This window comes from Copidosoma floridanum, unplaced genomic scaffold, assembly GCF_036245765.1.
Source record: "Copidosoma floridanum isolate Cflo_tuat_1 unplaced genomic scaffold, Cflo_Japanese_pri ptg000013l, whole genome shotgun sequence".
Lineage (NCBI taxonomy): Eukaryota > Metazoa > Arthropoda > Insecta > Hymenoptera > Encyrtidae > Copidosoma > Copidosoma floridanum.
The window spans coordinates 2,317,251-2,330,272 of record NW_028321890.1 but is presented as its reverse complement, the minus strand read 5'-3'; positions in this window follow the sequence as shown (position 1 = coordinate 2,330,272).

Below are 13,022 nucleotides of genomic sequence, written 5' to 3'. Positions count from 1 at the left end.
TTGAATTGACAAATTAAAATTAAAATTAAAAGGCGGTTTCGTGTATAAGAAAACGCTCTCGCAGATGTCTCTTAAACTGGGGGCTTCCAGCCTGTCTCCTCAGGTTGACGGGCAAGTCGTTCCATAGCCTTGAGGTGTAGACGATGAAGGAGTGTTTGTAACATTCGGTGCGTGCGTGGGGGACAGTCAGGTCCATTTCAGAGCGTCTCTTCGACCCTGGACCATCCACGGTGACAAATTGTAAGCGCTCCCTCAGGTAGCTTGATTCCCCGTGACAGAGCACATTAGCAAGCAGACACAGGCATTGGTAGTCGCGATTATCTTCAAAGTCAAGTACACGGAGCTGCCTATATACAGGAGTAATGTGCTCGTAGATCCTGGTACCAGTGACGAAACGCAAGGCAGCATTTTTACATCGGCGCAGTTTGGTCCGAAGCTCCAGCGAGAGGTCCAGAAAAAGGCCAGGGCAGTAATCCAGGTAGGGAAATATTAGGGCCTTGATTAGAGTGAGTCGCACTGCTCGAGGCAGAAAATCGCTATACTTACGCAAGCGCATTAGGGCCGCATAACACCTTCGAACCGTGGCGTTGGTCTGTTGAAGGCCAGATAGCGTGCTGTCAATAGATACTTCCAGAATCTTGAGGACGCTCCCATATTCAATAGTACGAGCGCCAACATGCAGGACTGGCAAGCGATCCAATTGTAGTTTGGTAATGAAATTTCTGGTGGCAATCCAAACGGCCTGCGACTTTTCGGGCTTGATATACAGGCAATTGGAAGCAGCCCACCCCGCCAGAGCCTCAAGGTCAAGGTTTGCTTCATTAACAATCCGGGCAGTCTCGTGAAGAGGTCCACTCCTCCAGAGAGTAAAATCATCCGCATACATATGGTAAGAGCAGTGGCGCAGGACCATAGGTGCGTCATTTATAAATAGAGCGAACAGCAACAGGCTGAGCAGGCACCCCTGCGGTACACCCGCCACCCTGGAGGTCGAGCGGGAACAAGAGCCATCCGAGGAAACGACAGACTGGGATCTATCAGTCAGGAAGCTCCGAATCCATCCAGCAGTTGAAGGAGAAAATCCAAGAGCCGCAAGCTTACACACCAAGAGCTCGATGTTCACGAGATCAAACGCCCTGGCAAAGTCGATGGAGATCATGACGGTGATCTCTTTATTGTCAACAGACCGTCGCACACTGTCCACCATCTGAACAAGCGCAGAGTGAGCACTGTGACCCCTGCGAAATCCCGACTGCAACGGATCGATGAGCCGCTCACGCCCAACAAACTCCTCGATCTGACGCAGAGCAACAAATTCAAGAAGCTTAGACAGCGCGCAAGTAATACTGATGGGCCTCCAGTCATCAAGGTTCCGAGGAGGAAAGCGCTTGGGAATCGGACGAATAGTAGCCCGCTTCTAGCTGGAAGGAAAGATAGCCGACTGCAAAGAAAAATCAAAGATATGCAGAAGAACAGGCAAGATCGAAGGCATACATCCCCTAATTAAGGAGAGTGGCAGGTTATCCGGGCCTCTGGCATTCGATCCAATCGACGCCAAAGCATCCAGTACGTCAGTCGGGTTGACGTGGCGAAAATAAAAACCATCACCTACATGTCTAAGAGTCCGCGCCTGCTCGACGCGTGGTGCGGCAATAGCGTCGCCGCCATCGGCGAAATGTGTATTTAAAGATTCGACGTCAACATAAATGCCGTTGGTTGAGCATTCCTTCACACGCATACCAATCTCATCGATGCAGCGCCAAAGCTTCCTAGCATCGGTGCACCCGGAGAGTCTATCGCGATAATAAGCTGATTTAGCATTACGAATTTTGTTTTTCACCTGATTGCGCAGACGCCTGTAGATCAGCTGGTGCTCCGGTTTACCCGTCCTTCTATACACCGTCCATGATCTGTTGCGTCGAGTAATTAAGGACTTGAGCTCCAAGCAGAACCATGGGACACGTCGCTTTTTGGCAGTAACGCTTCGATAAGGGGCATGGCGGTCATAGAGCCCTATTATGGTCATCGTAAGCTAATCAACTTTTTCGTTTATGGTGTCGAAAGTGTGCAACGTGTCCAATCGGATGGCAGACAGATCCCGTCCGAAACTATCCTCGTCGAATGACGCGAAGCTTCGGCACATAATTCTAGCAGTCGAAGGCGCAGGCACCAAGAAGTCAAATTCGGCCCATAAAACGTCATGCCAAGAGACAGACGGAGAGCTAAATTGTTCACTTGAGAGCACCCGAGAACGATCACTGACACATATATAGTCGATAGTAGAGTGTGACAACTTGGTATGGTGCGTGGGATCGAAAGGCAGAGGCTCAAGACCAAAAGCATCAAAGCAGCTACTGATAATCCTTCGCGGAGTGGAGTCAACGGCCCAATCAATGTTGAAATCACCTACAAGCAACGAGTAGTCACACGATCGATTACAATTGAGCAGCGCATCCTCCACGTCAGACCAGTATCCACTTTTAGGCGGGCTGTAAACAACCCCTAACGATATCCATGTGTTTACTATGCGCAGCTTAATAAACATAAATTCGGGTCTAACTGGGCCATCAGGCCGATAAACTGAGCGACCAACAATTTCTCCTCGACAAGAGGCACTCACATACGCCGCCACACCTCCACCAGCTCTGCCCGGACGGTCCACTCGTAGCAACTGGTAGCCATCAATGTTCAGTAGATTGGAGTGCTTCTCCGGCTTCAGCCAAGACTCACTTATCGCCATAACATGAGGAGCACGGTCGCGGATAATCTGTCTAATATCGATAAAATGGGGCTCGAGCGATTGCGCATTGATATGGCCAATCTTGAAAGTAGAAGCACTACACTGAGCCATAGTCTATCAGTGAAATAATTCGCTCAATACGTTTGCGCAGCAGTGGACACTTTCCCCTGTCGGTGGCAAAATGCGAAGCAGCCTGCAATTTGTTAGCAGTGCAATTCACGCAGCATGCGGTACCTCTCTTATTACAGCTTTTAGCTTCGTGGGCCCCGGCGCAGTGACCACATCGAGGATTGTTCTTGCAGTCTTTAGCAATATGGCCGAATTGACAGCACTTGTAGCACTGAACAAGCGAAACGTGATCGTCATAACGGCACGAAGACCATCCAATACTAATTCTAGGGCACTGACGCAGGGCAATCCTCACAGCAGGTTTGACCTCGATCACACAGGATCTCGCCTTTTTTCCATCGCGTACTGGATACAGGTAAATAATTTTGACGTCAGCAGTAGTAAAGCCATTGAGGTTCTGGTCCAGTATTGAATCGACAATATCCTCCTCTTTCAGTTCACAAGGAATATCATGCAAAATCATCCTCGGGTTAAGCTTGAGGTCAGGCTTGATCTCAAGTCCAGCCTCAGCGAGAGAAGTACAGTCAGCGATCGCCGAGGCCTCCAACGAGTCACTTTCTATGATCACTGAACTCTCGGGCCCATAGAGCATCCGTTGCACGTCAAATTTCATGCTTCTAGGGTTTATAGTGCGCAAAATAGCCTCCTTCGTATCCTTCGACGAAGGAAAGTCAGGGTGGCGGCTCTCAATAGGGCCGAGTGTTAACCGTTTAGCTTGTTTGGCCGCGAAAAATTTGCCGGTCCCCAGTGAAACTCTCTGCGATGCCAAAGCAGCGGACGTGGAACGAGACAAGACATCAGCGAAAGAGAGACCACGTACATGGGGTAGGACACCACCAGACATCGACTCTGCTGTCTTCTCGATACGTTGACAAGTGCTTTTAACTACCGTATTGCATGATTCGACCACCCGTTCCTCATGAAGCTTACACATGTAGGCGCTAGTAATAGAAGTAATCGCTTCACAGAAAGAATTGACGGCTGACCGGATGATTTTCTTCAAGTTAGTATCCTTCTCATTGCAAAGATGCTCAAGCAGTATATCACGATCTTCGTTAACGCGCCTCAAAAGCTTGTTTACATCGTCAGCAGTCAGAAGCAGAGACAGTGAGTCGCCGCTCCCAGGGGAATCATCGCAGCGTGGCCTTTTACGCGTCTTATCGCTCGAAGGCACCTCATCATTGTCCGAATCCATCGTCGGCCAATCAGAGCTCGAGCGTTCCCACTGTTGTGGTCGCGTCGGCACTAAGCGATCCGAGGAACAACCGCCACAGACTGAGAGGCACGCGCACTCAACAAAATGGTCCAGAACAATTAAAGTACACAACACACGGCCAAATACACAACAGTAACGGGATCAGCATAAAAAAATGCACACAAGAGTCACACTCAAAATAACTGTAGGCACCATCACAGCAAAAAATATCGCAAAGAATACGGAGCCACTAGAGGTACGTGTACACACTCAGCCGCCATCGCGCTGAGAGAGGGGAGACAAAGAGAGAGGGGAGAGAACAGTTATGCAGTGGGTGATGGAGGGGTGGTGAAAAAGGATGCATTTATCAGAACAGTTATGAACTGCAATTTTGTCGGTACGAGTTGCTGAAAAAAATACAAATACAATATATTGTTTTCCTGCGTCTCCACCGTACTATACTTTTGCGAACGTTTAGGTTTCAATGCTGTAGCAGATCTTGTGCAACAAAAAATATTGACTAACAGCAAGATGAAAATTAAAAAGTAGATAAAATAACTGTAAGGCATTGGTTAAAGAAAGATATACTCTATGTTGTATATTGGAATAAAAAAGTTGAGAGTATTTATTTCAAAACAGGCGATAGAGACGATATAAAAAAAAAGGATACACTTATACATGTAGTTCGATTTTTTTATTGGGGATGTCAGATACAGCCTCCAATCATCTTTTTATATAAGTATACTTACGGGGCAGAGTAAACGGCATGATAAACAGTGCGCCTAAATGGCACGCTATTCGTACGTTTGATTTCTGTCCAACTTACAAACTATGTTTTACTTATCTATATTACATTTCATGAAATAAAATTTAAAATCTCTAAATTTGCAAGAAAATGGAACGGAAAAAAACCTTAAAATAAAGTGAAATGAAAAGTTATGGTAAAATACTGAATTTTACAAAACATATTGTCTGTGAATTTTATACAGTGTGAAATTAACGTAACTAGAAAAATACTAATTTTGAAAGACATGTATACTTATTAGAATGCAATTGTAACTGTATGATCTAAAATGTTTATAAAAGAAATGTAATTTTAAAATTCTAAAATAAAATCATTCGATACGAGGAAAATAATTTTTTTATACACAACGCAAATCATCAAGAGCTATGTAAATCATAACTGCAAAAATGTTTGGTTTTGTAGACCAATATCCTATACGTTTTTTACTGTATGTAAAGCTGATAAAATTGGTTGAAAAAACGGTTCAAATTATAGCTATATTATGTAAGCTGAAAATTATTTTCCGAGTAACAAAACGTATTGTACAAAACTGTAAGAAAATGTAAAGAGTGCAATATATAGTTGTAACTTTATACTTTTGCAACCTTTTAACTATAAATCAAAATATACATATGCTAACAATAGCAAAGACTAGTAAGTCCCTCCAATCGCCACTTTAAATTTATGTGTGGAAATTCGGGGTTTATTCAATACTAGCCCTGACATCTAGCGGATATTTTGAATATTAACTTTCGTCTACATTACCGATGAATGATGTCTTACCCACGGTACATTTTGCAGTAACATGATCTCTGTTACAAAACTTCTGTACATTACCAGTTAGATCTGCTACAGATTACTTTACCCCCTGGGTGTACACTGTTAAACCGACCCTTGCTCTGATTGTTGGGTAATATTTATAATAAGGTCTCATCATTGGTGGGCGTTTTGTTGTTTGAGCAGAATGTCCATGACTCGGAAAATTTTTTATTTCGGGACAAAAGGCAAAATCAATGGTTGATAACCAATTTCCATGGCATAAGCTGGAATTATGGCAATGTTACTTATGAAGGAGGACTGAAAGTTTTTTAAAACGAGCTGGCTGACGCTGTAAAGGTGCACGTTAACGGTCTCGAGAAAAAAATTCTTCAAGAGATAATACCATGCAGGTGATATTATTTTTAATATAAAATATATAATAAGCAAGTTGGTTACTTATCTTCCCTACCATTTAGAGTCATTAATATCGAGGAGTATGAATGTTCAGCCCTAGCAAAACTTACCAAGGACTATTTGCCATGTCGATTCCATAGCTTCAGTATTAACTCTTCATGTGCCATAAGAAATATCCAGGCAATAAAAGATTAGATGCTGTAGGATAACGTGTTAAATATGATGTACAAAGCAGTTTTTTGCAATTAAAATATACTAATATTTTAGGTACTAACTTACCATTCCAACTGTATGTTCAATGAACAATTTTTCATTTTAATTTTCTACTGAAAATTTTTTTATCCCTAAAAATCTGGTATGCAACATGAGCAACTTATACAAAAAAAACTTACGATAACTAAAGCATCGAAAACAGAGAGAGCTCCACGTTCAAGTTGCTTGTGGGTACCAAGCAGCGCGCGCAGATAAAATAAACTGCGCAAGAGAGAGCTCCATCTCCCACAAAAAACTCCAGCAGCGCGCCGATTATACCAAGCAGCGCGCGTACATAAAAGAAGCTGCGCAAGAGAGAGTTTAAAACTCCTACAAAACTCACGCGCCACATGCAGAGAGAAGTACAAATGCAGCAAAGGGGGGAGGTGTGTCGGAGTTTCCATGGCAATTATAGCACAGGTGTGCTGGAGTCACCCTTGTTTATCTACTCAAATTTTTTGACGATTTTAATTTTTCCAGTGCAAATGAATTGTTTTTTTTTTTTTTTTTTTTAAGCACATGTGCTTAGATTGTAACTGCATTTAAGATAAATGTTTAAACATTCAAAATTGTATCATTTTTTCGTTTAATCAAGCACCACGCAATTTCGCAGTATTTAGTGGTTAATAAGCAATTTTTGTATAGGACTTACCTATTTCCTAACTTAAATTTTTGGTTCGTCTTGAAATCGTAATCAAACCTCTTTAAATTAATTATCAGAACACACGGGAATTTTTTAAATTGCTGCTCTTTCAAAGCAAAACATTGTTTCATGCACTTAACACAATCATATTTATCATAGAGTTCGGGCTTCATAAAGTTTCTAAGCAATTCTTCCTGTAAATATTTTTAATATTCCTAGGGTTTGTACTTGTTCCCAGCTACTATTATATCGCAAGCTTACAGTATGCTAACGGGTGGAAAACTACACTTGGCGCTCTTTTGCAAAAACAACAATATACGTGACTCGGGCACATATATACAAGTATTGCGATTATTGAACGCTGAAGTCCTACTTGTCGCCCTACTGACGAAACGGACTATTTCGTGTATCAGCGCCCATGGTAATTATCATGGGCGCACGTAACGGGCCCGAAGAACGTGATTTCCACTTACATCCCTTAGAGGTAAAGAAATATCCAAAAACTCGTCTGGTTTTGAAAATACATTTCTGCATAACAGACATGTTGTAGAAGACGTGATAAAACCTGAACGTACGAGTGAATGTATATATGTTTTAAATTAATGAGTTTATTGTCTTCAAAGATGTAATTTTTGAAATGAAAAAAATAATTTAAAATAATTGTAACACATCGGTGAATTAATCAAAAAAGCGTGTCAATTAGGCATAAATAGGGAAAGTAAGTACCTTCACACAACTCTTCAATCGTATTATGCATTCCATGAGTAGAAAAAAAATCATACATCGTTCGTAAGACAGTAATATAAAATTCTTGTGCGTCTTCTTGATATGGCGTTTCTCAACCGATACTTTTTGTAAAAGATGTTAACACAGCTGTATCATCAAGCACATGTAGAAATAATTTTACCGGACACGATACGTAGTTCGATTTGAGATTTTGATTCAACAATTATAAGAGCGCTTGGAGAACATAGAATGGACCGTCATAAAACGGAAATGCTGAGAGTAACCCATTAATCCACGGAATATACTTAGTTATAGTAAAAAATATAATGTACCTTGTTTTACTTTGAGATATTTTCGTTTGATTTTTTAGTTTTTAAGATAAAAATGAAAACTTTCAAATATTCTGACACTTGAGGTAAACGGTTTTTAAAACGTATTACAGCCAGAATTACATGAAAAATTAAAAAATCTACCTACAACTTTGTTGAGACATAAATAATAAATTGGCTGTTTGTGATAGACCAGCAAGTAGTACAATATAAAAAAATTAAAATGTAATTGCATTGAAGGAACAGTGAGTTTCATTTTGAAGCTTGAACATTTGTCAAGAATATCCGAATTGAAGCTTGAACATTTGTCAAGAATATCCGAAAAAAATGTCCACACGATAGTTACTAATAAAAAAAAAATCGAGAACAATAAAATGTTTCTGTATTTAGTATGTCATTACAAACTTTCAGTATGATTTAATTTGTGATATGCATTTGCCTACTGCGATAAAATGCTATTGCATATGATAACATACATAATATTAAGCATTGCATCGTCTAATGAATATTACTATACCGATTGTTACAAACGTGTTAAATTGTTTAATTATAATTCCATGGAGATTGTACATGGCACAGCTGTGTAAAATACAATTTGGTCATTCCATAAAAATTGCGATATTCCACGAAGCCTATGTTACAAAATGACGGATTAAATTATTTCGAGTCGGAACTGTTTTTAAACAGTGTAAACCATTTTTCCCTCAATGTATTATGGAGGTCGAGTCGAAATTTTTTTTTAAGTAGCCGTAAGATCGAAAAAACAGGCCAAAATGTCATAACCGAAACGCGAAGCATTTAAAAATTTCATTTTTTGCGGCTTCTCGTGTCTAGATGTTGATTTTTTAATTTTTTTACGATGTACTATCTAAAAATTTGAGGTGTTGAGTACCTTATTTGATAGTTTAGAACCGAAAAAAAAATTTCGTTCTCAAGGACGGGACGTTTTATTTGTTAAGCCTACTTTTTACACTTTTGAATTGCGCGCCACAACAATTTAATTTGGCTAAGTGATTCATTTTCAGACACTCGAAATTGATCGTTTTGTTTTGTATTCCAGAGAGTACAAGAACACTGTTAATTTTTTTGAACCCCCAAATCTGAATTCGGCTATTTGTAATGTCGTTGTGGAAACAGATCGTTTTTCCTGGTAAAATAAGCGGTCAATACCGTAACGCCCCTAATCTCAGAGGGATTTAAAATTATTGACTACATGACTATAGCGTACGAAGGGGTGTAGGGTGCAGATGTGACAAACGAAATTTAGTTGGAAAATTTCGACTTGGGGCTTTACAATCGTAAATAAAGTACCGTTACGGTAATGAGAAATCTGTCATTACAGTAACGCTCTTTTACAATTTTTTAAAAATTGCATTTACATTAACCAAGGTTTTTAAACAATGGCCGTGGGGTCGGGCCCAAAAGTTTCCAAGTAGTTTGAACCTTACATAACTAATAAAAAATAGTAAAAAATTTCAAACATTGAATTGAAACAATCTCAAATAGGGCGTGAAAATATCGCAGTTTTTGTGAAATGACCCAATTATAAGTATGATAAAATACATTATTCCAGCTCGGCACTCTTTTGCGCAAAAAAAGGTTTTTCGTTATTATGACATACAATAGTTTTCCATCTTTAGTTGGTTCACACGACAATGATACAAGTACACTCAATGAACGCATAATATTAATAGAAGTTTTAAAATGTGAAAAAGGATATTATTCGAAGCATCCGAAATATTTGCAATTTCATTTTAACACGTTATAATTAACATTGTCACTTTTATTTTTATTTTGAAAGCCGATGATCAAACGAAAAAAAATCAAAGAGAGAAATTTGCATGTCTTGTTTACTTTCAGTAAGTATTTTTTTAATTTAATTTATCACCCTTCGACATTTTCATTTTTTACCTTTCGACATTTCAATTCTTTAACAGGTGTGCTCACCGACCGCTCAGCAAGTTTTACAATCTGAGGATTCAATTTATCATTAACTGACACGCATAACGTAATATAAAAGTATTAGTATATTATAGAATTTTCGTACCTGCATGGAACCGAATTACTTTTGCAATTCAAGAATATCTACTGAAAATATTCAGGTGACTTGTCATGTTATTCGTCATGTGACATATCAGGTGAAAAGTCGTGCCAAATTATCATATAGAAGTGTCATGTTGAATTGTCATGAGGATTTTTATAACCTACATTTTCAGTGATTGAAAAATAAAAAAGTAAAACTTATACTTTTAACTGCTTTAAAGCTGTCAGAATACCTAATATAAATAGTTAAATAAAAAAAAGCATCTCTTAGCTCCAGTAAAGGGATTTGAACCTGGTCCAGAAAATTAGTAGTCAAGTGTCTTTACCACTTGGCCAGAATGGATTAGACACTTGGGACAGAATTTACGTCCTTATGAAGTACATCTGAAACTAATGTTTATTTTATCATGTCGTTTAATTTGACTAGAATTTTTCTTCACAACACCTTTTCTCACTGAATCATCAATTTTTTTTACTGTGTCGGTATTTTTCAGCATTAGAATTATTTCCTCGGTGATGAAATTTTTACATTTATTGATTAATATCGTAACACGTTCAATACGATGAAGTCTTTCATTCACACACACACTTGCAGCTGCGAGTCCACAAAAGGTTGATTTCTGCATCACTACTGTAGTACCGTAGGGTTTCTTTTTTTTACACCCATCTTGCTTATTGTTGTCCTGGTAAAAATCGAGTATAATAGATTTTGTTCCATAAGATGTTGTAAACAACAACTCGATGTCATCGATGTCACTAAAATGTGTTCGGCTGCGTTCACAGTGGTAGATTTAGTATAAAACTAGTGTCAGGGCTGAGCGTGTAACTTGAGCCATGTCGTAAATATAATTGGCATCGGGTCAAATATTATATTTACGACGTTTCATAAAAAACAAAATCTTAAATTTGGTGATTTTACGCCACATGTCCCATCGTTGCTGTGAAAAGGGTGTGTAGACGTGCAAAAAATACTTCGACACCGGCAAAAGGATTCGACTGGGGCCATTCGGGTGAAATATTAAATATTTGTTCAAAAGTATCTTACCACTAGGCATGCATTATCTTAAAACTCGGGCTGAATTTAAACTTGATTTGATTGTTAAGACACGTAACAGAAAAAAAAAATGTTAAAGTGTGCGATCTATTTCCTACTAGTTTGAGGGCATTCGGTGTAGGTATGCGTCTTACCTTACGGGCTCCACTAGTTAAGTAAATTGTAGCGCGCTCGCCAGGAATCGATATTAATGGCTTTTTGAGAGTTGATCGCGACCGGTGACCGGTCACAATACACTCAGAAACTCAGTAGTTCAATCGGGGAATCCGATAATCGTCGACTTCGACGAGATAAGTCAAAGTAACGTGGCGTCAACTTAACCTTTTATCCCATATTTAAAAAGTAAATGACGTAACAAGACCAATACACTTTCCGATTTATCGAATTCACCGATTGATCCCCTGTTGGGGGATCTGATCGCGATATTTCGATACAGCCTGATACTATTCTATAAATCTCGAAAATAGCGCTCTAATTGGTTAGTTCCAGTGATATTCGATGGAATACTTAGTTCAGAATAACTGACCAATCAAAGAGCTGCATCGAGTGATATCGGGCTGTACCGAAGTATCGCGATCAAAAGCACAGGGACGTAAGAAAAGCATTGGTTGATACGTATGTATGTGGGGAAGTATGAGGCGCTACCGGCAGCCCAACTTTATTAATTAATAATGACGAAACTTCTTGGAGTAAAGCTATGAAAAAAATCTCATTTCAAATGCACAGTATTATAATCATGTATACTAAACATTGCCGTGTCAAACTGGTATTTGAAAATTCTTGTACGGCCATTTTTTTCGATTGACAATTGTAACCGCTACTTGTACTAAATTACTGTTATTATTATGTTCGTAATTTAGTTTTCTAGAAGAATCAGCAAAAACCATTCAGGACAATCAATTCAAAATAATTTTTTTTATTAATTCCTTGTTAGTATTAGAGACATACAGGGTGACGGAGTGACCTAACCTCCACCGCATGCACCGTTTTCACACTATCTGTGAAAACGTAAGTGCATAGTGCTTGTGTATGCACGTGTATATAGATGTACTAAACAGTGCTATTCTTACGTCTTTGCATATCATGTATATGCCAATTTAAATTTGGAATCGTTATGTTGTGGTAGCCCCATAGATGCAGGGTAGAGCTGCAGGACATAATTTTCTCTATAAGCTGCTATGCTTAGTCTATCCTGGGGCTCTACAATAGTAAACGATGTATCGTCATATTGCAAAATTCCTCTCTAAAATTTCTTTAGTTTTCTCAATTTTCTCAAACCTTTTTTATTCGAAGACTTTCAAGAGAAGTTTGTGATATCGCGATATATCGTTTAAGTTGGTAGAGCCTCTTGTGACAAGTTTTGATATATCGAAAAAAATAGTTTTTTGCGATATCCCATAGACAACGCATGCGGCTTAACATAAAAAAACTAAAATCGCAAGCACAGTCTTAGGGAATATCGCACAATTTTTTAGTTTTTTCGATATATCGAAACGTGTGACAAGGCTCCTTGAGTGGTTTTGGGTATCTTAAATATATGATTTTAGCTCTGGTCTCAACTTCAACACAAAAACCTGACGTCGCGTTAGCATTTAGATATCTGTTTGGACGTGACGTCAAGATTCATGGTTGGTGCTGCGACCGCAGCAAAATCCAGATACTTAAGGGTGCGTTCGATTCACATCGGGCGATCGCGTATTGATCTCTCATCGGTTAGTTACTCCCAAGTACAGTATATCTACAAATAATACTGGTACTTGTACATGAATATACCAGACTATATCCGATCAGCAATCGATACGTGACTGATACGCAACCGACTGATGTAAATCGAACGCAATCTTGGGTACCGCAATACCACCGTTACTACAGGATAGACCTTTTGCACAGCAGGATAGACTTCACACGGCAGCTTATGGAGAAATTCCATCCTGCATCACTCAATTGAGCATCA